Consider the following 23,691-nt stretch of genomic DNA (forward strand, 5'->3'; position numbering starts at 1 on the left):
GCTTATTTAATCAATTTTAACCAGAGTCAAATTCATAACCGTTGGTCTCGTATAATTTTTTGATCATCCACGTGGATAACCGGTTGACAACAAGTTAATTGTTATTCAAGTTAATCTCAGTGATGAGCTGGCTCCGCACGTTTTTGACTCGGTCCAAATTCGACACCGACCAGGAAAGCACAAAGGGACCCACACCCACCGCCTTTAGAAACGCCTACCCGATCTGACCGTCGCTTCCTTCTAATCCGTTCAATCTCTGCCGTTCCTCTTTCCCCACCTTGTCTATAAATAGCGGCCCACCACAGCCTTCCGGAGTCCGTCGGGCGCGCGACGTGCTGCTGGTGTTCGTTCGGCTGTTCTTTCACTGCGTTTCTTCTTCTTTGTTGGAGTAATATCTCTTCGATTTTGTTTTTTTTATTTAGGTTTTCTATGGTTCTTATGATCGGTCTAATCACCAGGGAAATATTTCTTGAAGATTTGCAGTAATTAAGGTAGCGAATTTCTTGAAGATCGCTTGAAGATTTGCAGTAGTTAGGTATTTTTCTATGACATGGTCCTAGGGTTTACAGAATTAGAATCGGTTTGTCCCTCGAGACTTAGTCGATTTGAGGATTGAATCCGGTTTTTCGTGATTTAGGTTTCCTCTTTTCAAATGGAATTTATGCGGTTCAGGTATCTTATGAAACTGGAAGTGCTTCTTCGTTAATCTCCAGGAATCAGCGGTGATGTGTTTTAATTGGATTCGGAGTGTTGCCAATCCGACAGTATGAGTTCCGGATTTCCTTGTATTTGGTTGAAGAACCGTTGCAGGATTATGAGCTTTTAGTGTTTTTTTTCAATACATCATGGTCTGTTTGAAAGCATCGCGGCAGTATTATTTTGTAGCTAGATGATGGTTTCTGATGTTTATAATGCCGATAGTTCTTGATCCCGATTCAATGTTACTTCAGGTTTCATACTCGATGTCACCAGAGAGGCATGATTTAGAGGCCGGAATTCAGATTGACTTCAGGGGGTTTCTCTATTACATGGATATGATGAATATATTATAGTGTAGGGAACGAAGACTTCTGATGTTTCATGGTTCTTGATTCTTGATGATTGCTTTAGGTTCCATCATCTCTTCAAACAAAAGAGATGATGTGGAGGCAGGGGTTCTGATTGCTTCTTTTCGAGGGTGTACCTTTTCCTTTCAAGTATTATGGTTTGTCGTATATTGTGATTTGAATAATTGGTTCGATTCTGAGAAGCAAGATGTGATCAGAGTGATGATTTTTTTTAACCTCTTGTTTTTGATGGAATCCTTTTGTTTGGTTGCAGTTGTATCGTTGAAGTGTCAAATTGCACTGATCCTTTTACCTGATCGGAGCTATCATATACTGGTTTGATAGAATGATAAATTCCATTTCCTTTGCATGTTGTCACTTCATATGTCAAGCATTGTGGCAACATGATATTTCTGCCGAGGCTTCTCAGAATCTACCCTTCCTGCTGCTTATTTGGTTGTTACTTAGAGATTATATTGCTGACTGGTTCAGCTTGGTTTGCCAGAATACCAAGTCATTACTTAATGGACACTCAGAAGCTGGAGAACATTGGTTCTCATATGGGATTTCCTCACCAATTTATATTTTGATTATAGTGTAATTTCATCATTTTGATCAGTCAGGGTTATGAATAAATAACTTAGTGCATTTGCTTTTCATGATCCAGAGCATTTAGAGTTAGAGTTGCAATCTTATGCTGCAAATAGAAGCAAAAGATGTCCTAGTCTTTTGGCTATTTGTGTTGTTGAGTGTGGTTATTACTGCTGTTGTTACTGTAGCATTTGGAAGGATGTGGTGGACATCATCTTTGCAGGGCTAGGTCATCTGATGCCTCCCTAGATACAAGGTACTTCAGATCTTAATTATTGGTTAGGAGGACTAATTTTTTCCTTGTATATTGATTTTGTAGGATTCTCGTCCACCTTCCAAGTCCCTTCACAGTTCGTCTTCGTTCTTGGGTGCTATTATTGGCTCATCTTTTTGATTCATTAGGTGCTTTGTGCTCTTGTGTTTCCTATAGTCCCTCTAAACAAGTTCTGGTTTGTCGGTGATAAATCTGCTATAGTGCATCTCCTACTGTACTTTCGATGGTGATCCCTTTTATATTGAGTGCTTATCTAGGTCTGGCATAATCTTGATTTCTTGGTTAATCTCATGCAGTTTATCATTTTGTGATTGATGTTGGCAGTTGTTTCATGATTTCCTGTTGCATTAGTAACCTGGGGATTCTCTCATTTGTTTGACCAGCACTGTGAGTTCTCAATATGCTATGGCTGCATTGGAGTATATTTGTTTTTTCATGAGGGGTTTCCTCACTTTGATTATTGAATTGATCGTAGTATTTTTTTTCCCCTTATGCTTTTAGTTCATGTCTTTCTTAGTTTGTTATTTGTGATGTTGCAGAAGAGCTTTTGCAACATGGGACAATCTTGCTGAAGGGTATCTTGGTCTGATAATTGAAGAAAGTTTAGAGGAAATGGAGTGTAATGCTACGATTTTTTTTTTAACGAATAGAATTTCTAATCCGTGTTCGTGGAGTTCATTATGCTAGCTTTTTTGTGCAGTAGCTGTTCATGTGGAACCATGAAGGTTAATTTATTATTTGTGTTAGCTTGTGCTGCAGGATACAATTTTTTCCCATATTTGCCAATATGGAAGGGTTCACCCTTATTTATATCATAGTTAGTATTTGATGCCTTTATGTTCCTAATTACCTTTTTTTTTAATAGGGGTTTCTTTTGGATTAGTATCTTAGCAATTTGGGTTAGTATTTTAGAAATCTTTTTATTTGCTTCACCAGAACCTTGATTTGATCAGTGAAGGCAATACTAGAGGATTAGGGTTAAGAAAGGATTTTTCATGACGAGGTTCCTCACTTCCACTGATAATCTAGGGGTCACAGCATGTGGGGCATGACAGTGATGATCTCGATAAGTGGATCTGCTTTTTATATGCTGTATCGAGTGTCATATCTGTGTTCCAGAAATGTCATTTGTGTTATTAATGACCTGGTGATGTTCTCTCATTTGTTTGACCAGAACCATCGGCTCTCAAGATAGCTTGGGGGATTGGATCATGATATGCTCTTTTGATGGAGGGTGTTCCTCAACCTTTATGATAGAATTGATAATATTTCTATTTTTTTTCTCAAACTTAAAGTTCACGTCATAGGTTTGTTATTTCTGATGTCGCAGAAGAGCTTGTACAACATCAGGTGATCTTGCTCAAGGGCATCTTTACCTGATAATGGAAGACAGTTCGAAGGAAATGGATCATAGTGAGATGATTTTTTATTAAGGGGCTTTCTCATCTTTGATAGTGGAGGTATTATACTACTTTTTCCTATACTAGCTGTTCATGGGGAATGGTGAAAGTTACTATATGGTTTGTGCTGTGGCGGTAACTTCTGCTGTAGGTTATGATTTTGCCCATGTAGAAGGGTTTGTCCATATTTATAGTTGGCCATTTTCAAGATTAATTTATAATTTGTCAATCTTTGTTCTAAGCATTGAAAGTATGATTGACTGGGATTAAGAAACGGTTTTCCATGATGGTGCTTTCTGGCTTCCACAAATTCTTTAGGAGTCAAGCATGTTGGAAATAACACATACTATGTTGGTAAGTGGTTTTGCAGCTAATATGCTGTATCAAGTTTCTTAGTTTCATCTATTTTCCACGATCTCATTCATCTCTGTTGCATTAGTGACCTGGTGAGCTTCTCCCATTTGTTTGACTTCCTTGAGCGCTCAAGGCGTTTTGGGTGGATGAGAGAAGGTATGTTTTTTTTTTATGTAGGGGTTCTTCAACCTCATGAGCGTTGCAGAAGAGCTTGTGCATTTGGGGCATTCTTGCTCAAAGGTACTCTTGATCTGATAATGGAAAGTAGTTTGGAGGAATGCAATGATAAAGGGGGTTTGTCATCTTTGATAGTGGAGTTAATATTTCTATTCTTTCCTGCACTAGCTATTCAAACTGTGGAGGTTAATTTATTATTTGTTTTGTTGCAGAGTTTGTGCTGTAAATTACGAATTTACCCTTCTGAAAGGGTCTGTTTCTAATATCATAGTTCTTATTTATGTACCTTTGTGTTCCTAATTTCCATTTGCAAGCTTAATTTAGAATCTGTGAAACTTTATTCTCAGTACCGAGGTTTTTTTTTTTGTGTTATGATCTTAGCAACCCTGTTATTTGCTTTTCAGAGCACCTCATTTTGATCAGCGAAGACAACATGGGGGAGTTATTAAGAAAGAAATTTTCTTGATCCACTTTGAAGAGAAGGGCTTGCATCTTTCAGTTTATGTTGTGAGGGTTAGGTCCACAAGATACCACAGCTTTTGGTGTTATATGATTCACCTCTGAGTTATGAGTTAGTAGTTCGATCCTTTTTGATTCTTATTTTCCTAGTAAACGGGCGTCCTGGGTGATAGGTTGTTTTACATATGAATTTGATTGTGCTATGTTTCTCTCTCTATCTACAGTGTTACATTACAGAGTTGAAGAATAATTTATTAGTATTTCCATCACAGAATGAATTCTGTTTTGGGTGACATTTTGGGCTTACCACCCATTTAGACCTGTTCGTTCAGCCGAGCAAACTAGGGAGATGTCAAACCAAATTCCTTGTCTGAAATGGCGACGTTAGTGAGCTGGTTAAAATGCATGGAGTGAGTGTGAAAAGCTTCATGAGGCAGAGGGAGAATGACATAAGTCTTTCGCTGTTGAGGTGCAGTTCTAATGTAGTGAGGGATTTCCAACCGGAGCTTGTAGAAAGACGGTAAGGGCTACCCATTAGTTACGGTGTACGTAGTTGTTAAGATGAAGCTTCATTTGGTGTTGATTCTAGACTCGATTGGAAATAACCTGATGAAACTGACCTGCTTTCTTGATTGCTTGTTTATCAAGAATGCGGCATAAGGGATGCACATTATTTTTTGATGAGGAAGGACTCGGACTTTTTGATCTTGTTGGTAACAGCCGCACTGAAGGGAAAACGCAAACATGGAACATGGGTGGGGAAACATTGATTGTCTGACACACCTCATGCATTGAGATATTAAGGGAGTTGGTGTTATATAGTAAAATAGATAATGGGATTATTGATGGTTTTTGTATACTATAGGCTATGGAGGTAAGTAGATTCTGGATTTGATTATCTTTGATGATCCTTTTTTTTATTTCATAGGGTTGAAGCTATCTTCTAGCTCGTATTCATCTTCATGCAGTGCCAGTTCTTTAGGAGCGAAAGCATATGATATGGAGGCTATTTTGTTAAGTGGCTTTGTCAAGGTCCGCCGTATCGGTATCGGTCGGCGTACCGGTGGCGGCCCGGACCGGTCCGTACCGGTGGCGTACCGGTCCGAACCGGTCCCGTACCGGTTTAGTACCGATTCTTCAACAATAAACTACCGGTACCGGATTTCACGCTGATCCGGTACCGGTCCCAGGCCGGACCGGTTCGTACCGGCCGGTACGGACCGGTACGGCAGACCATGGGCTTTGTAGCTGATATCTCTTGGTTCAAGAATATCACTCATTCTTATTGATCTAGTAACCTGGTGATCATCTCTCATTTCATTGACCCGCTTCTTGATCGTTATAGGATGTACGCACAAATTGGAGTATGATATGACCTTTTTCACTGGCGTTGTCCTCAGCCTTGATTGTAGAATCAGTTATAGTATTTTTCTCTGATACATAAAGTTTGTGTGATAAGATAACTTGTTATTTCTGTTGTTGCAGAAAAGCTTGTGCAACAGGGAAACAATCATTCTCAGGGTATCTTGATCTTGAAGACTATATGAAAGACTGGAGTGTAATGTTGCGATTTTTTATTAAGGGGGCTCGCTTTGGGAGTTTGCGATATTTTTTTTCCTACACAAACTATTCACATGGAAGATTGATTTGTGCTTATGTTGCAGCATGCAATTTTTCCAAGGCGAAGAGCAGAGTTTGTCCTTTAAATCCTAGTCATTGTTTACGTGCATTTGTGTACCTAATAATCGCCTTTTTCCATTATTAGCTTGTGTTCTCTTAATGTTTCTGGTCCCTTGGTATATTTTGGAAAATGCTGGATTATGATTTGTAATGGGCTTCATTTTCTTCCTGTTGCATTTGCACTATATTGCTTGTCTTGATAATCGCGCTACTATATTTTGTAGGCTCTGGCGTGTCTTAGAACCGATATAATAGTAGCTGCTACCTTTAATCTGGGTTTGTTTTTTTTCATACTTGTTCCAATTACTTAAATATTTTGTTATCTTTGGCAATCCTGTCATTTGCCTTACCAGAACTGTGATTTGATCAGTGAAGGCAGAATGGAGCAATCCAAGTAAAGCAGTGATTTTTCTTGCATTGGTGTGTATGGGAATTGATATATATTCTGCTACTGCTGAGTGACTTAGTAGCTGTTACATTTTAGCTGCTATTGCTGAGTGAGTGAGTAACTTTTGATATGGGTCAGTATTTCTCTCTTTTGCTTCACCAGAAATTTGATTTGATCAGTGAAGGCACCATGGGGGAATCCAAGCGATGAAGCAACTGTCGATGATGACGGTAGTACTATTGGTGACATTTCAGCCGATGAATGGAAGGGGCTCACTGGCTTATGCGATTTCATTATATTTTAATTATTTACAGACTGCTGGCTTCTTAATTTCATTATCAGTATCAAGATTATTGACGGTTTTACTCTATTTTTGCTTGCAAGTGGATGTAGATTTCTAGAAGATTTGCATTTAATAAGGTAGTGAGTTTCTTGAAGATTTGCAGTAGTCTTTTTGACTTGGCAATCGAATCTGGTTTCATGTGACTTTTTTCTTTTTGAAAAGAATTCCAGTGGATTGAGTTTTTTTTTTTTTTGTTGGATCTGGGTGTGCTCTTTTGTTAATCTACAGGTATTTGTTGTAATGTGTAATAATCAGTTTTGAATATTTCCAATCCGACCGTATGAGTTCAGACATGCTTATGATTTTCCTGCTGCCTGTATTACAGTTTTTGGTATTCATTTTGATAATTCTATTTTCAGTTTGAAAGCATCACACAAGCATTATTTTGCAGCCTGATTAGTGGTTTCTGGATGTCTCAAAAGAGATGTTCCTGATGCCAATTCAATGTTACTTTAAATTCCATCTTACGGTGATGGACAAGATAAGCATGATTCAGAGGCTGAAATTCAAGTTGAAGATTTGCAGTAATTAAGGAATTTTTTGCGACTTGGTTTTTAGGGTTCGCAGAATTGTTAGCTGTTTGTTCTTGTTTGAGGATTTGACGATTGAATCTGGTCTCTTGTGATTTAGTTTCTTTTTTTTACTAGAAAAGAATCCAAGTGGTTCAGGTTTCTTTCTTCTGGTATTGGGGGTGCTCCATCGTTAATCTGCAGGAATCAGCTGTGGTGTATTCTGATTGGATTTTTGCGTATTGCCAATCTGACAGTCCGAGTTCAGATTTACTTCATGATTTTCTTTTATTCGGTTGAAGCACTGGTGCTGGGGTTACGAGTTTTCAGTATTTGTTTTAATAATATTTTCGGTGTGAAATCATCAAGGAAGCAGTTTCTATGTTTCGGAGAATGTTTCTGATTCTAAGACGGTGTTATTTTGGTTTCCATATTCTGATGTTGGACATAAGAGGCTTGATTTAGAGGCCGGAAGTTCTTGTGAAGGGGGTTTCTTTATTACTTGGTGGTTTGATTAGTTGGTTTGAAACATGATGAAAATATTATTGTGCAGTGTGACAGTGATTTCTAATTTTGATGCTTAATCTAATCATGGTTTTTGATTCTTGATGGTTTCTCTAGGTTCCAATTTTTGAGAAGGCTGCCCTTGTTTTCCAAGTAATTCAACTCAAAGAGATGATGTTAAAGCAGGTGTCCACATTGGTTTTGTTTTGAAGGGGGTTTCTTTTCCTTTGATTATTTTCATTTTGTTCAGATAATGTGATTTGATCAATTGGTTTGATTCAGAGAAGCAATATGTGATCAGTGAGATGATTTTTTCCACTTCTTGTGTTTGTTGAAATCCTTCTATTTGGCTGCGGTAGGATTTGTTGTGGCAACAAATTGCACTACCTGATCAGAGCTATCGTATACTGTTGGCAAGCACCGTGGCGGCATAATAGTTTCTTCTGATCTTTACTCATCTTCTGTGGCTGCTTAGGATATATTTCCTCTGCTCTTTATTCCGTTGTTACTTCAGGTTATACCGCTCAATTCACCTCGTTTTACCAGTATCAAGCGATTTCTTAATGATGGATTCATGAAATATGATGCAGAGGCTGGAATTCAAGGTTGGGTTTCTCTAGTACTCTAATCATGTGATCATTTAGGATCAACTGACGAATTGATTGTGTTCGCTTTTCATGATTCAGAGCATTTAGAGGAGCAATTATGAAGCTGTAAATGTCTTATTCATTTGTTCGTTTGTGTTATTGAGTGTTTGGTGCTTTTGCTGTAGTATTTGTAAGGATATAATGAACATCATGTTCGATGGGTTGGAGTTGTTGGATGGCTCCAGAGATGCAAGGTATTTCAGGTTCTGATTATCTATTATATGGGACTCATCCACCATCTCTTTCACCATTCTTGTTGCTACTCAGTCTACCGGTCGAGTGCTTAGAGCAAAAAGCAGAGATGATTTGCTGACAGAGCGACTACTTTGGTACTTGAAATTATTCATATTCCGTGGGTTAGATGTGTATTATTGTTGTGTTTTTTTTGTCGTATTTGCAAGAGCTTGAGCTTGGCAATTGCTGAGGGCCAGAAAATCAGGGTTATTTCTTCCTTTAGATATCATTTGCTTCCTCCTTTATCCTAATTGTTTGCTGTTATTCAATGATTAGGGTCCTGTGACTCCTGTCTGAGATAACCTGCTCTTGGCTTTTTGGTTGGTTCTCCGAAAGTCTTGGTTGTGTACTTGTCCCTATACTTGCTCGTGTGGTAAATAGAAAGTTTGCGAATTTTTATTTCTTTTTTTTTAACTGCAAATTCGTTTCATCTAGTCATGACCATGTTCATAACGAGCTAATGGTAGTGGTTTGCAGGTTGATCTTATAGTCTGTTGACCTTGCTTCTTCCAGTTGATAGCTTTGGGAGTAGTAAGATCTCAATTTTTGGTTGTAGTTCACCTGTTACACAACATTTCATCAATTTTGTCCACCATAAGGCCCATCACATCTGTTGTTTTTGCTATCAGATTTCCTCTTGTGGAGATGCCATACTTGGTATATGTTTAATAGCATCATCAACTGCCAATCTTAATCTATGGTAACTCCTTCAAGGTTCTTTATAATCACTTTTCTTGTAGTACATATATGTCTTGTTTTCACTGTTATCTAGTATTTGAGGGATGTTTGTATTTCAGTTGTTTTGTGGAATTATTCCTCCATCTAGTCATGCCCTCATTTTAACAGCTTATGCGATTACCCGAACTTTCAGTTGTAGCTGTTTGGCAAATTTTAATTCTTTGACGTGTGCGAGGAGTAATGTGAAACATTAATTTATTATCTCTGTTGAAGGGCTTGTAGTGTTTGAAATAGTCTTGCTTAAGGGATCTAGGGACCCACTAAGTTAAGCCATTCTTTATATTTGTGGCTATTGTTTATGAAACATTGTCTTCCTTATTGCCTTTTGTTGAATCTGCTTTATAATTAGTTAGTTCATGTTTTGGATTCGGTCAAATCCGGAGAATTCTGATTTGGTTTGTTTTTAAGGAGCTTTATTATCTTCTAATACGCTATCTCTGGTCATCTTTTCATATCTGACAGATTGTAGGATTCAGTACATCCTGGGAGCGTTTTGAATGACACTGTCTATTAGTGATTTTGTAGCTTTTACATGTAATTGAGGTATCTGTGGGTTAAATTTGTTTTAAGGTGGCAATAATTCCTTTTGGTTAGTGGTTTAATTGTTTTCTCCAGTTCGTTTCACCAGTACCCTGATTCGGTCATTTGAGATATGGGGAATTGGACTGCTGTTGATGTGATAAGGTTAAGCTGTTATATTTGTTGCTTTTGCTGATCTTATGTTATGGTAAGCAATTTGCATGACTGTTTATATTGTGGCTATTGTTTGTTGACTTCTGTCTTCTTAATTGACTTTTTATCAATGCTGGTTCAGCATGAAATAAGAGAATATGTTCCTTATTGATCAAGGCAAATTCTGTAAAAATTATCTTGCAACCAGTTTCATTTTCATGTAGGTCCTAATGTTTGACTCCTTGTAGTGCTGGTGCGTCTTGGAAACAAAATGAATCGAGCAGGACTTAATTCTCGATGCACATTTGTTCAAATTCTGTAAAATTCTGGGTTCAGTTACTTGTAAACAGTCTCATTTTCATTGTTTAGGTCCTAGTCTCCGGCTCCATGGGAGTCCTACTTGGTGCATGTTGGAAACAAAATGACTCCAACAGTGGATAAATGAGTTAATATTTGATGCACATTATTCTAATTTCATCTTCGTTCCATACTGTTAATCATATGTGTTGGGTTATTAGCTTATTGATTCTTACATTTGTTTCACTAGAACCAGTGAAGGCAATTTGTAGGGTTTCCTCACTATTTGGTTTTATTAATTTTTCTCTAACCATGTTGTTTATAAGGTTAATTATTTCTGTTATTGCAGAAGAGCTTGTGCTGTAAGAGAACATCTAGGTTGATGGACAAGGTTGCTAATGAAAATACTTGCAGCTGATTTGCTGTATCAAGTTTCTTAGTTTCATCTGTGTTCCAAAATCTCATTCATTCCTATTGCATTGATGTTTTCCTCTCATTTGTTTGACCAGTAACTTGAATGCTTAATGTAGTCTGGGTGAATTGGAGTATGATATGCTTTTTCATTCATGGAGTTCCTCAACCTAGACTTAGAATTTGGTTTAATTAATTTTTTTCCTTACACCTGGAGTTCATGTGGTAGGTCAGTTTGTACTTCAGCTGTTGCAGAAGATCTTGGGCATCATGGGATAATCTTGCTTATGGGTATCTTGATATGAAAAGTTTGTTGTACTAGCTTTTCCCTACAGTAGATGTTCGTGTGGAATCATGAAAGTAAATTTACTATTTGTTCTGTTGCAGATGAGCCTGTGCTGTAAGACAGAGTTTTGCCCATATGGAAGAGTTTGTCCTTGTTTATGTTGTACTTATTGTTTGATACCTTTATGTTCCTGATTACCCCTTTTATTTCACTAGTTGGTTTTATTCCTTTGGGTTGACATCTTAATAATTCTTTCTATTTGCTTCACCAGAATATTGTTTTGATCAGGGAGGCAATATGGAGACTCACTTCTGCTGGGAACAAGATGGATTCTATGTTGATAAGTTGTTTTGCAGCTGATATGCTGCACTAAGTTTCATATCTATGTTCCAAAGTCTTGTTAAATCTCATTCATTCCTGTTGTTCCAGTAACCTTGTGACTTCCTCTCATTTGTTTGACCAGTACCAAGGTTTTAAATACCGGTGGGATAGTGGGGACCTGAGTGCTCAAGACAGTCTGGGTGGATTGGAGCATGATATGTATTTTTCATGGAGGGTTTCCTGAACCTTGATTGTAGAACTTGTTCTACTACATTTTTTTTACTCTTATGCTTTGATACTTGTTTAGTATGTTATTTCGGATGTTGCAGAAGAGCTTGTGCGACATTTGACAATCTCGCTCAAAGGCATCTTGATCTGATGATGGAAGACAGTTTGGAGGACTTGGAATATAATGATATGATTTTTATGAAGGGGGTTTCTCATCTGTGATACTGGAGTTATACATTTTCTCTTATAATAGCTGTTCGAGGGAAAGTGTGTATTTTTAATTTATTCTTTGTGCTGTTCAGCTGTAGGTCACGAATTTGCCTTAAGGGTTTGTTCTCACAGAACCTACCTTTCCTTCACAATTTTTGAAGAATAGAGAGGAGAATGGTATCTCATGGCCTTTCCTCTCTTTTTTGGTCACATGTTCTCTGAACCGAGCAAAACCTAATGGTTCCGCTTGGTTTAGTTCGAGCCGGTTCACAGTGGTTTCCCAATCAAGAGGCCAAATTGACTTGGTTTCTCACCAGTTCGAGATGCCCCGAAGTGGGAAGTTCGGGTCAGTTTGGCATAATCTTGATTTCTTGGTTAATCTCATGCAGTTTATCATTTTGTGATTGATGTTGGCAGTTGTTTCATGATTTCCTGTTGCATTAGTAACCTGGGGATTCTCTCATTTGTTTGACCAGCACTGTGAGTTCTCAATATGCTATGGCTGCATTGGAGTATATTTGTTTTTTCATGAGGGGTTTTCTCCCTTTGATTATTGAATTGATCGTAGTATTTTTTTCCCCTTATGCTTTTAGTTCATGTCTTTCTTAGTTTGTTATTTGTGATGTTGCAGAAGAGCTTTTGCAACATGGGACAATCTTGCTGAAGGGTATCTTGGTCTGATAATTGAAGAAAGTTTAGAGGAAATGGAGTGTAATGCTGTGATTTTTTTTTAATGAATAGAATTTCTAATCCATGTTCGGGGAGCTCATTATGCTAGCTTTTTTGTGCAGTAGCTGTTCATGTGGAACCATGAAGGTTAATTTATTATTTGTGCTGTTGCAGATTAGCTTGTGCTGCAGGATACAATTTTTCCCCATATTTGCCAATATGGAAGGGTTCACCCTTATTTATATCATAGTTAGTATTTGATGCCTTTATGTTCCTAATTACCTTTTTTTTAATAGGTGTTTCTTTTGATTAGTATCTTAGCAATTTGGGTTAGTATTTTAGAAATCTTTTTATTTGCTTCACCAGAACCTTGATTTGATCAGTGAAGGCAATACTAGAGGATTAGGGTTAAGAAAGGATTTTTCATGACGAGGTTCCTCACTTCCACTGATAATCTAGGGGTCACAGCATGTGGGGCCTGACAGTAATGATCTCGATAAGTGGATCTGCTTTTTATATGCTGTATCGAGTTTCATATCTGTGTTCCAGAAATGTCCTTTGTGTTATTAATGACCTGGTGATGTTCTCTCATTTGTTTGGCCAGAACCATCGGCTCTCAAGATAGCTTGGGGGATTGGATCATGATATGCTCTTTTGATGGAGGGTGTTCCTCAACCTTTATGATAGAATTGATAATATTTCTATTTTTTTCTCAAACTTAAAGTTCACGTCATAGGTTTGTTATTTCTGATGTCGCAGAAGAGCTTGTACAACATCAGGTGATCTTGCTCAAGGGCATCTTTACCTGATAATGGAAGACAGTTCGAAGGAAATGGATCATAGTGATATAATTTTTTATTAAGGGGGTTTCTCATCTTTGATAGTGGAGGTATTATACTACTTTTTCCTATACTAGCTGTTCATGGGGAATGGTGAAAGTTACTATATGGTTTGTGCTGTGGCGGTAACTTCTGCTGCAGGTTATGATTTTGCCCATGTAGAAGGGTTTGTCCATATTTATAGTTGGCCATTTTCAAGATTAATTTATAATTTGTCAATCTTTGTTCTAAGCACTGAAAGTATGATTAACTGGGATTAAGAAAGGGTTTTCCATGATGTTGCTTTCTTGCTTCCACAAATTCTTTAGGAGTCAAGCATGTTGGAAATAACACATACTATGTTGGTAAGTGGTTTTGCAGCTGATATGCTGTATCAAGTTTCTTAGTTTCATCTATTTTTCACGATCTCATTCATCCCTGTTGCATTAGTGACCTGGTGAGCTTCTCCCTTTTGTTTGCCTTCCTTGAGCGCTCGAGACATTTTGGGTGGATGAGAGAAGGTATGTTTTTTTTTTTATGTAGGGGGTTCTTCAACCTCATGAGCGTTGCAGAAGAGCTTGTGCATTTGGGGCATTCTTGCTCAAAGGTACTCTTGATCTGATAATGGAAAATAGTTTGGAGGAATGAAATGATAAAGGGGGTGTGTCATGTTTGATAGTGGAGTTAATATTTCTATTCTTTCTTGCACTAGCTGTTCAAAGTGTGGAGGTTAATTTATTATTTGTTCTGTTGCAGAGTTTGTGCTGTAAATTACAAATTTACCCTTCTGGAATAGTCTGTTTCTAATATCATAGTTCTTATTTATATACCTTTGTGTTCCTAATTTCCATTTGCAATCTTAATTTAGAATCTGTGAAACTTTATTCTCAGTATCGAGGTTTTTGTTTTGTGTTATTATCTTAGCAACCCTGTTATTTGCTTTTCAGAGCACCTCATTTTGATCAGCGAAGGCAACATGGGGGAGTTATTAAGAAAGAAATTTTCTTGATCCACTTTGGAGAGAAGGGTATGCATCTTTCAGTTTATGTTGTGAGGGTTAGGTCCACAAGATACCACAGCTTTTGATGTTATATGATTCACCTCTGAGTAATGAGTTAGTAGTTCAATCCTTTTTGATTCTTATCTTCCTAGTAAACGGGTGTCCTGGGCGATAGGTTGTTTTACATATGAATTTGATTGTGCTATGTTTCTCTCTCTATCTACAGTGTTACATTACAGAGTTGAAGAATAATTTATTATTATTTCCATCACAGAATGGATTCTATTTTGGGTGACATTTCGGGCTTACCACCCATTTAGACCTGTTCGTTCAGCCGAGTAAACTAGGAAGATGTCAAACCAAATTCCTTGTCTGAAGTGGCGACGTTAGTGAGCTGGTTAAAATGCATGGAGTGAGTGTGAAAAGCTTCATGAGGCAGAGGGAGAATGACATAAGTCTTTCGCTGTTGAGGTGCGGTTCTAATGTATTGAGGGATTTCCAACCGGAGATTGTAGAAAGACGGTAAGGGCTCTCCATTAGTTATGGTGTACGTAGTTGTTAAGATTAAGCTTCGTTTGGTGTTGATTCTAGATTAGACTGGAAATAACCTGATGAAACTGACCTGCTTTCTTGATTGCTTGTTTATCAAGAATGAGGCATATGGGATGCACATTATTTTTTGATGAGGAAGGACTCGGACTTTTTGATCTTGTTGGTAACAGCCGCACTGAAGGGAAAACGCAAACATGGAACATGGGTGGGGAAATATTAATGGTCTGACACACCTCATGCATTGAGATATTTAGGGAGTTGGTGTTATATAGTAAAATAGATAATGGGATTATTGATGGTTTTTGTATACTATAGGCTATGGAGGTAAGTAGATTCTGGATTTGGTTATCTTTGATGATCCTTTTTTTTATTTCATAGGGTTGAAGCTATTTTCTAGCTCGTGTTCATCTTCATGCAGTGCCAGTTCTTTAGGTGCGAAAGCATATGATATGGAGGCTATTTTGTTAAGTGGCTTTGTAGCTGATATCTCTTGGTTCAAGAATATCACTCATTCTTATTGATCTAGTAACCTGGTGATCATCTCTCATTTCATTGACCCGCTTCTTGATCGTTATAGGATGTACGCACAAATTGGAGTATGATATGACCTTTTTCACTGGTGTTGTCCTCAGCCTTGATTGTAGAATCAGTTATAGTCATTTTCCCTGATAGAGTTTGTGTGATAAGATAACTTGTTATTTCTGTTGTTGCAGAAAAGCTTGTGCAACAGGGAAACAATCATTCTCAGGGTATCTTGATCTTGAAGACTATATGAAAGACTGGAGTGTAATGTTGCTATTTTATATTAAGGGGGTTCGTTTTGGGAGTTTGCGATATTTTTTTTCCTACACAAACTATTCACATGGAAGATTGATTTGTGCTTATGTTGCAGCATGCAATTTTTCCAAGGCGAAGAGCAGAGTTTGTCCTTTAAATCCTAGTCATTGTTTATGTGCATTTGTGTACCTAATAATCGCCTTTTTTCCATTATTAGCTTGTGTTCTCTTAATGTATCTGGTCCTTTGGTATATTTTGGAAAATGCTGGATTAAGATTTGTAATGGGCTTCATTTTCTTCCTGTTGGATTTGCACTATATTGCTTGTCTTGATAATCATGATACTATATTTTGTAGGCTATGGTGTGTCTTAGAACCGATATAATAGTAGCTGCTACCCTTAATCTGGGCCTGTTTTTTTCATACTTGTTCCAATTACTTAAATATTTTGTTATCTTTGGCAATCCTGCCATTTGCCTTACCAGAACTGTGACTTGATCAGTGAAGGCAGAATGGAGCAATCCAAGTAAAGCAGTGATTTTTCATGCATTGGTGTGTATGGGAATTGATATATATTCTGCTACTGCTGAGTGACTTAGTAGCTTTTACATTTTAGCTGCTATTGCTGAGTGAGTGAGTTACTTTTGATATGGGTCAGTATTTCTCTCTTTTGCTTCACCAGAAATTTGATTTGATCAGTGAAGGCACCATGGGGGAATCCAAGGGATGAAGCAACTGTGGATGATGGCGGTAGTACTATAGGTGACATTTCAGCCGATGAATGGAAGGTGCTCACTGGCTTATGCGATTTCATTATATTTTAATTATTTACAGTCTGTTGGCTTCTTAATTTCATTATCAGTATCAAGATTATTGATGGTTTTACTCTATTGTTGCTTGCAAGTGGATGTAGATTTCTAGAAGATTTGCATTTAATAAGGTAGTGAGTTTCTTGAAGATTTGCAGTAGTCTTTTTGACTTGGCAATTGAATCTGGTTTCATGTGACTTTTTTCTTTTTGAAAAGAATTCCAGTGAATTGAGTTTTTTTTTTTTGGTTGGATCTGGGAGTGCTCTTTTGTTAATCTACCGGTATGATTTTCCTGCAAATCTTAATCGCTTTTGAATATTTCCAATCCGACAGTATGAGTTCAGACTTGCTTATGATTTTCCTGCTGCCAGTATTACAGTTTTTGGTATTCATTTTAATAATTCTATTTTCAGTTTGAAAGCATCACACAAGCATTATTTTGCAGCCTGATTAGTGGTTTCTGGATGTCTCGAAAGAGATGTTCCTGATGGCAATTCAATGTTACTTTAGATTCCATCTTACGGTGTTGGACAAGATAGGCATGATTCAGAGGCTGAATTTAAGTTAAAGATTTGCAGTAATTAAGGAATTTTTTGCGACTTGGTTTTTAGGGTTCGCAGAATTTTGAGCTGTTTGTTCTTGTTTGAGGATTTGACGATTGAATCTGGTCTCTTGTGATTTAGTTTCCTTTTTTTCCTAAAAAAGAATCCAAGTGGTTCAGGTTTCTTTCTTCTGGTATTGGGGGTGCTCCATCGTTAATCTGCCGGAATCAGCTGTGGTGTATTCTGATTGGATTTTTGAGTATCGCCAATCTGACAGTCCGAGTTCAGATTTACTTCATGATTTTCTTGCATTCGGTTGAAGCACTGGTGCTGGGGTTACGAGTTTTCAGTATTTGTTTTAATAATATTTTCAGTGTGAAATCATCATGGAAGCAGTTTCTATGTTTCGGAGAATGTTCCTGATTCTAAGTCGGTGTTATTTTGGTTTCCATATTCTGATGTTGGACATAAGAGGCATGATTTAGAGGCCGGAAGTTCTTGTGAAGGGGGTTTCTTTATTACATGGTGGTTTGATTAGTTGGTTTGAAACATGATGACAATTTTATTGTGCAGTGTGACAGTGATTTCTAATTTTGATGCTTAATCTAATCATGGTTTTTGATTCTTGATGGTTTCTCTAGGTTCCAATTTTTGAGAAGGCTGCCCTTGTTTTCCATGTAATTCAACTCAAAGAGATGATGTTAAAGCAGGTGTCCACATTGGTTTTGTTTTGAAGGGGGTTTCTTTTCCTTTGATTATTTTCATTTTGTTCAGATAATGAGATTTGATCAATTGGTTTGATTCAGAGAAGCAATATGTGATCAGTGAGATGATTTTTTCCACTTCTTGTGTTTGTTGAAATCCTTCTATTTGGTTGCGGTAGGATTTGTTGTGGCAACAAATTGCACTACCTGATCAGAGCTATCATATACTGTTGGCAAGCACTGTGGGGACATAATAGTTTCTTCTGATCTTTAGTCATCTTCTGTGGCTTCTTAGGATATATTTCCTCTGCTCATTATTCCGTTGTTACTTCAGGTTATACTGCTCAATTTACCTCGTTTTGCCAGTATCAAGGGATTACTTAATGATGGATTCATGAAATATGATGCAGAGGTTGGAATTCAATATTGGGTTTCTCAAGTACTCTAATCATCATGTTCAATATTGGTTTGCTGTAGTATTTGTAAGGATATAATGAACATCATGTTCAACGGGTTGGAGTTGTTGGATGGCTCCAGAGATGCAAGGTATTTCAGGTTCTGATTATGTATTATATGGGACTCATCTACCATCTCTTTCACCATTCTTGTTGCTACTCAGTCTACCGGTCGACTGCTTAGAGCAAAAAGCAGAGATGATTTGCTGACAGAGCGACTACTTTGGTACTTGAAATTATTCATATTCCATGGGCTAGATGTGAATTATTATTGTGTTTTTTTTGTCGTATTTGCAAGAGCTTGAGCTTTTCAATTGCTGAGGGCCAGAAAATCAGGGTTATTTCTTCCTTTAGATATCATTTCCTTCCTCCTTTATCCTAATTGTTAGCTGTTATTCAATGATTAGGGTTCTGTCTGAGATAACCAGCTCTTGGCTTTTTGGTTGGTTCTCCGAAAGTCTTGGTTGTATACTTGTCCCTATATTTGCTTGTGTGGTAAATAGAAAGTTTGCGAATTTTTATTTCTTTTTTTTAATTGCAAATTCGTTGCATCTAGTCATGACCATGTTCATAACGAGCTAATGGTAGTGGTTTGCAGGTTGATCTTATAGTCTGTTGACCTTGCTTCTTCCAGTTGATAGCTTTGGGAGTAGTAAGATCTCAATTTTTGGTTGTAGTTCACCTGTTACTCAACATTTCATCAATTTTGTCCACCATAAGGCCCATCACATCTGTTGTTTTTGCTATCAGATTTCCTCTTGTGGAGATGCCATACTTGGTATATGTTTAATAGCATCATCAACTGCCAATCTTAATCTATGGTAACTCCTTCAAGGTTCTTTATAATCACTTTTCTTATAGCACATATACGTCTTGTTTTCACTGTTATCTAGTATTTGAGGGATGTTTGTATTTCAGTTGGTTTGTGGAATTATTCCTCCATCTAATCATGCCCTCATTTTAACAGCTTATGCGATTACCCGAACTTTCTGTTGTAGCTGTTTGGCAAATTTTAATTCTTTGACGTGTGCGAGGAGTAATGTGAAACATTAATTTATTATCTCTGTTGAAGGGCTTGTAGTGTTTGAAATAGTCTTGCTTAAGGGATCTAGGGATCCACTAAGTTAAACCATTCTTTATATTTGTGGCTATTGTTTATGAAACATTGTCTTCCTTATTGCCTTTTGTTGAATCTGCTTTATAATTAGTTAGTTCATGTTTTGGATTCGGTCAAAACCGGAGAATTCTGATTTGGTTTGTTTTTAAGGAGCTTTATTATCTTCTAATACGCTATCTCTGGTCATCTTTTCGTCTCTGACAGATTGTAGGTTACAGTACATCCTGGGTGCGTTTTGAATGACACTGTCAATTAGTGATTTTGTAGCTTTTACATGTAATTGAGGTATCTGTGGGTTAAATTTGTTTTAAGGTGCCAATAATTCCTTTTGGTTAGTGGTTTAATTGTTTTCTCCAGTTCGTTTCACCAGTACCCTGATTCGGTCATTTGAGATATGGGGAATTGGGCTGTTGTTGATGTGATAAGGTTAAGCTGTTATATTTGTTGCTTTTGCAGATCTTATGTTATGGGAAGCAATTTGCATTACTATTTATATTGTGACTATTGTTTGTTGACTTCTGTCTTCTTAATTGACTGTTTATCAATGCTGGTTCAACACGAAATAAGAGAATATGTTCCTTAGGTATCAAGGCAAATTCTGTAAAATTTTCCTGTAACCAGTTTCATTTTCATGTAGGCCCTAATGTTTGTCTCCTTGTAGTGCTGGTGCGTCTTGGAAACAAAATGAATCCAGCAGGAGTCCTGCTGCAGGACTTAATTCTCGATGCACATTTGTTCAAATTCTGTAAAATTCTGGACTCAGTTACTTGTAAACAGTCTCATTTTCATGGTTTAGGCCCTAGTCTCATGGGAGTCCTACATGGTGCATGTTGGAAACAAAATGAATCCAAGAGTGGATAAAGGAGTTAATATTTGGTGCACATTATTCTAATTTCATTTTTGTTCCATACTGTTAATCATATGTATTGGGTTATTAGCTTATTGATTCTTACATTTGTTTCACTAGAACCAGTGAAGGCAATCTATAGGGTTTCCTCACTATTTGGTTTTATTAATTTTTCTCTAACCATGTTGTTTATATGGTTAATTATTTCTGTTATTGCAGAAGAGCTTGTGCTGTAAGAGAACATCTAGGTTGATGGACAAGGTTGCTAATTAAAATACTTGCAGCTGATTTGCTGTATCAAGTTTCTTAGTTTCATCTGTGTTCCAAAATCTCATTCATTCCTATTGCATTGATGTTTTCCTCTCATTTGTTTGACCAGTAATGCTTAATGTAGTCTGGGTGAATTGGAGTATGATATGCTTTTTCATTCATGGAGTTCCTCAACCTAGACTTAGAATTGGTTTTATTAATTTTTCTCCTTACACCTAGAGTTCATGTGATAGGTCAGTTTGTACTTCTGCTGTTGCGGAAGATCTTGGGCATCATGGGATAATCTTGCTTATGGGTATCTTGATATGAAAAGTTTGTTGTACTAGCTTTTCCCTACAGTAGCTGTTCATGTGGAATCATGAAAGTAAATTTATTATTTGTTCTGTTGCAGATGAGTTTGTGCTGTGAGACAGAGTTTTGCCCATATGGAAGGTTTTGTCCTTGTTTATGTTGTACTTATTGTTTGATACCTTTATGTTCCTGATTACCCTTTTTTTTTCACTAGTTGGTTTTATTCCTTTGGGTTGATATTTTAATATTTCTTTCTATTTGCTTCACCAGAATATTGTTTTGATCAGGAAGGCAATATGGAGACTCACTTCTGTTGGGAACAAGATGGATGCTATGTTGATAAGTTGTTTTGCAGCTGATATGCTGTACTAAGTTTCATATCTATGTTCCAAAGTCTTATTAAACCTCTCATTCATTCCTGTGGTTTGTGGTTCCAGTAACCTTGTGACTTCCTCTGATTTGTTTGACCAGTACCAAGGTTTTAAATACCGGTGGGACAGTGGGGACCTTGAGTGCTCAAGAAAGTCTGGGTGGATTTGAGCCTGATATGTATTTTTCATGGAGGGGGCTCCTCAACCTTGATTGTAGAACTTGTTCTACTACGTTTTTTTTATTAGAGTACTTGTTTAGTATGTTATTTCCGATGTTGCAGAAGAGCTTGTGCGGCATTTGACAATCTTGCTCAAGGGCATCTTGATCTGATGATGGAAGACAATTTGGAGGAATTGGAATATAATGATATGATTTTTATGAAGGGGGTTTCTCATCTTTGATACTGGAGTTATGCAATTTCTCTTGTACTAGCTGTTCAAGGGAAAGTGTGTATTTTAATTTATTCTTTGTGCTGTTCAGCTGTAGGTCACGAATTTGCCCTAAGGGTTTGTTCTCACAGAACCAACCTTTCCTTCACAATTTTTGAAGAATAGAGAGGAGAATGGTATCTCATGGCCTTTCCTCTCTTTTTTGGTCGCATGTTGCCTCAAATGGACTTAAACCACTCCGAATCGAGCAAAACCAAACGGTTCTGTTTGGTTTTGTTCGTGCCGGTTCACAGTGGTTTGCCAATCAAGAGGCCAAATTGACTTGGTTTCTCACCAGTTCGAGATGCCCCAATTCGAGATGATTGCTTATTTATAGTTGAATTATTGTACTAACTGTATGCTCTCCAGTATAGTGGGTTATATGAAAGGGTTAAAGAATAATAATCTGCTATACGTGCTGTCACGGTTTTACATGTCATTTTGGATGAAGGGAAGGGGGTCCGCTAGGTACACCATTCATTTACTGTAGTTGTCATTTTATGGACTGTTAACTTTTTTAATTGTTTTATTATCAATATTGAGAATGTTCATGGTTTTGCTATACTGTAGGCTGTGGATATGCTTAGATTACGGATTTGATTATCTTTGGTCTGCGTCATTTTTATGTCCCATAGGGCAGGCAATCTTTTGGCTTTGTCTTCTATCTGCATGCAACACCAACTATAGGAGTCAAAAACATATTGGGGAACATATGGCTGCTATGTTGATAAGTGGATTTTTGGATGATATATTGTTGTTTCTTAGTTTCATCCTTGTTCCAAAATCTTATATATTCTTGGTGGGTCTTATTTGTCTGACCAGTATCTTGATTGCTTTGGATGGAGCATGACATCATTTTCTTGTGTAGGGGAGTTCCTATTGGTTATTCTAATTCTTTTCATTATTAAAGTCCGTGTGATAGTTTACTTTGTCATTTTTATTGTTTTTCAGAATAGTTGGTGCTACAAGGGACAATATTGCTCCGTGTATCTTTATCTAGTAATTGAAGACAGAAGGGAAAAATGCAATTGATTTTTTTTTTCAATGAGGGATTCCTCATCTTTGATGGTGTATTTCATTTTATAAATTTTTGCTGCAATACCTGTTCAAATGAGACTTGGAAGGTAACTTATTACTGCTGTTGCAGATGAGCTTGTGTTGAAATATACAATTTTACGGATGCAGAAGGGATTTTTTTTTTTTCATATTGCAGCCACTGTTTGGGTTATAGTTCTAATTCTCTTATTTGCTTCACCAGAACATTCTTACAAGTGAAGGCAATATGGAGGAATTGGAGCGTTAGGATTTTCATGATGGTTTTAGTAATCTGTTGGCTATTGATGTTTGTAGAAAAATGATTGGGTATCATTGATGAGATTCATTCTGATTCACCATTGGGTTGAGATTATTTCTTGTTGCCTCCATGCAGTACAGGTTCTGAGTGTTGGAAGCACTTTGGGAATGGTATGGAATCTATGGATGCTGTGTCGATAAGTGGATTTGTAGCTTGACTCCAGTTGGGGTGGATTGCTGAATTTTTTTCCGATGATGGCTGAATCTCTCTTTTTTCTCAACTGAAGGCTAGGGTTTATGCTTATTAGACGTGGAGAGGAAGAGGACTAGGGCTAGGTTTCAGACCTGAAACTTAGGAGGATTGTGCTTTGAAGGGTTTAGGGCTATAGCGTACATTCTTGGGCTTATGCTTTTCCATCTTTTGTCTTTATTGCTGATGTGTTCCTGAGTCCAACTGCATGGTAGAGAGCCAGTACATCTATGGAAAATAGTGTGACAACTGATCCTGTTTGTGAGCATGTTTTTTTTTCACCACAATTGCACTACTAATAAAGGTGAGACAAATGGTGTGAGGATTCTCCTGATAGAGCTCTCTCTTATTTGTGGTGATGTGGATTGTTGATTGGAGTGTGACGTTCATTGAGTAATTCATTCTTTCATGGTCATGGTCAATATCTTGCTTTCGGTGATTTGAGCCTGTCTGAATTTGTGATGTTGAATTCGATTTTGTGCTTGGTACGGATGTTGGACTACAACAAAATTTAAGCCAACGTTCATGTTCTGCTTTATCATATGCTTGGTGCGGATGTTGGACTACAACAAAATTTAAGGCAACGTTCATGTTCTGTTTTATCATATTTTCAATTTATGAATTATTTGGTTGGATTTACCTGAATTTTGTCTGGATCTCGCAATTTGTTTTTATATATTAGAGATAAAAGATGTTGGTTGCTTTTCTTCTATTGTCCACGTCAGATTT

The 23,691-nt window shown here is 37.3% G+C and overlaps 1 long non-coding RNA gene across 50 annotated transcripts; it reads left to right on the forward strand.

Annotated features, from left to right (window-relative positions):
• The first annotated feature begins 324 nt into the window (after positions 1-324).
• LOC108511287 lies at positions 325-22,615 on the forward strand. 50 transcript variants are annotated; one of them, XR_005511093.1, is made up of 6 exons: positions 325-3,665; positions 3,751-18,746; positions 18,845-18,915; positions 20,562-20,623; positions 20,720-20,760; positions 20,907-22,615. It is a non-coding gene; the product is annotated as an uncharacterized LOC108511287 (long non-coding RNA). The 50 variants fall into 50 exon arrangements; XR_005511088.1 differs by having other exon boundaries at positions 3,751-18,185; positions 18,259-18,320; positions 18,502-18,557; positions 18,693-18,746; positions 18,845-22,615; XR_005511081.1 differs by having other exon boundaries at positions 3,751-8,979; positions 9,084-9,137; positions 9,236-9,306; positions 10,663-22,603.
• The last annotated feature ends 1,076 nt before the right edge of the window (positions 22,616-23,691 follow it).

This window comes from Phoenix dactylifera, chromosome 3 (assembly GCF_009389715.1).
Source record: "Phoenix dactylifera cultivar Barhee BC4 chromosome 3, palm_55x_up_171113_PBpolish2nd_filt_p, whole genome shotgun sequence".
Classification (NCBI taxonomy): domain Eukaryota; kingdom Viridiplantae; phylum Streptophyta; class Magnoliopsida; order Arecales; family Arecaceae; genus Phoenix; species Phoenix dactylifera.